This window comes from Grampus griseus (genome assembly GCF_964374135.1).
Source record: "Grampus griseus genome assembly, chromosome: 12".
NCBI classification, from domain to species: Eukaryota; Metazoa; Chordata; class Mammalia; order Artiodactyla; family Delphinidae; genus Grampus; species Grampus griseus.
The window spans coordinates 62467647-62469761 of record NC_139006.1 but is presented as its reverse complement, the minus strand read 5'-3'; the positions used below and the strand labels follow the sequence as shown (position 1 = coordinate 62469761).

Sequence of the window (2115 nt, the reverse complement as noted above, 5' to 3'; positions counted from 1 at the left end):
GGAAAAAAATCAAGAAAGTAAAAAGACAACCCATACAACAGGAGAAAAGTTTTGCAAATTATATATCTGATAAGGGATATAGTGGATGTATTTTTAAAAATTAAAAAAAAATTTTTTTATAGTGGATGTATTTTAAAAAATTTTATAGTGGATGTATTTAAAAAATTCTTTTTATTGGAGTATAGTTGCTTTACAATGCTGTGTTAGTTTCTACTGTACAGAAAAGTGAATCAGCTATACATATACATATATCCCCCCTTTTTTGGATTCCCTTCTCATTTAGGTCACCGCAGAGCACGGAGTAGAGTTCCCTGAGCTATACAGTAGGTTCTCATTAGTATCTATTTTATACATAGTATCAATAGTATATATATGTCAATCCCCATCTCCCAATTCATCCCACCACCCCCCTTTCCCCCTCGGTAAACCCAGCTTTCTTAAACCAGTAGAAACCTCTAAGATCTTTTCAAAATAGGAATCTTTCCATTTTCTATTGGAGACAATGCTCACAGCATGAGTAATGCTCATCAGTTATCAGTTATTTAGCAGATTGTGCCAGTGTTGACATTTATTCTTGGCGTAATTGTGCATGAGTGTGTGTTTTAAACAATGATGCAGCTGTCCCCATTCCCGGCAATTAGGATATAAAAATGGTGTTCGCTGAATCTGGCAGAGGGACCAGTTCTCCATGTGTTTACTCTTTTGTTTGCAAGGCCTTCTGAGTACTTGCTGCAATTCTACAATCAGAATATCAGTTTGGCTTAAAATAGAACCATGTTTCCATTAATAGAAACAACAGGGACTGCAGACCTCCATGTTTCAAGATCTTCAGTCTCTGACTCCATCATAGATGCTTGCAATTGTGTGTATGTGAAAGACACTTCTTTGACTTCCTGTGGAGACAGGTTTAAAATGCCATTAGGATGAGAAGAGCAGTGTCAGCAGAGATCTGGACTATTGCTAGTCCAGACTATTGCTCTGCAGAGTATCAAGCAATCCAAATACCTCCCATATATGAGTTCCAGGGCCCCAGTGGACACCAAAATCCACCAGTGCTCAAGTCCCTTACATAAAATAGCATAGTATTTGCATAAAACCTATGCACATCTCTAGACTGCTTATATTACCTACTACAATGTAAATAGTTGTAAATACAGTTTAAATGCTATGTAAATAATTGCTGGTACACAGCAAATTCAAATTTTGCTTTTTGGAACTTTCTGGAGTTTGGAATTTTTTCCAAATATTTTCCATCCCTGGTGGGTTGAATCTGAGGATGTGGAACCTGTGGATATGAAGGGCCCACTCTACTGCCACGAGATTCTATCTATGGCTAATGCCAGCATCAATATTCTTCACTGCTGATTCATGCAGGTGACCAGGCCATTGAGGAGAGACAGTATCCAGGGTCTAAAGCTGTTATTTTCTCTTGACTATTTTGGCTCTTGGCTTGGTGGGCTTTTTGCTATTAGATTAGCTAGTTAGTATCAGCTAGGATGGGACCAGTTCCTTATTAGGTCACGGCAAGTCTGAATAAATTACCTATGAAAAAATAACTTATCCCTTTGGAAACTGTTTAGCAGTAGTCACTAAAGCTAAGCATAAGTACTCCATGCCCCAGCAATTTCACTTCTAAATCCTGACAGCCAACGGATACGCACGCATATATTCACCAAAAGACGTGCGCTGGAATGTTCATGGCTGCAACTACGCAGATGTCCGTCAACAGGAGAATGGATAAACAAGTTGTACTACAGTCCAACAATGGCATACTATAAACTGAACTCTAACACACAAGGCATTAGTCTTCTGTTGCTGTGAAACAAATTACCACAAACCTAGCAGCTGAAATCAACACACACTTACCAGCTCACAGTTGTGCTCGTCTTAAATCTGGGCCTGGTGTAGCTGGGTTTTCTGCTGAGGGCCTCACAGGCTGAAGTTAAGGTGTTAGGTGCTGAAGCTCAGGATCCTCTTCCACGTTCATTTGGGTTGTTGGCAGAATTCGGGCCCTTTTTTGTGACTGGAGGACTGAGGTCCCTATTTCCTTGCTGCCTGTCACCAGGAGCCAATGTCAGCTCTTAGAGACCGTCTGTATCCATGTGGACCCCTCGA

The 2115-nt window shown here is 40.1% G+C and overlaps 1 long non-coding RNA gene across 1 annotated transcript; it reads right to left on the bottom strand.

The window, feature by feature from the left end:
* Positions 1–275: 275 nt before the first annotated feature.
* Positions 276–2115, bottom strand: LOC309831133. The gene is made up of 2 exons (XR_014297557.1): positions 1867–2115; positions 276–893 (listed from the first exon to the last, which is right to left on the bottom strand). It is a non-coding gene; the product is annotated as an uncharacterized lncRNA (long non-coding RNA).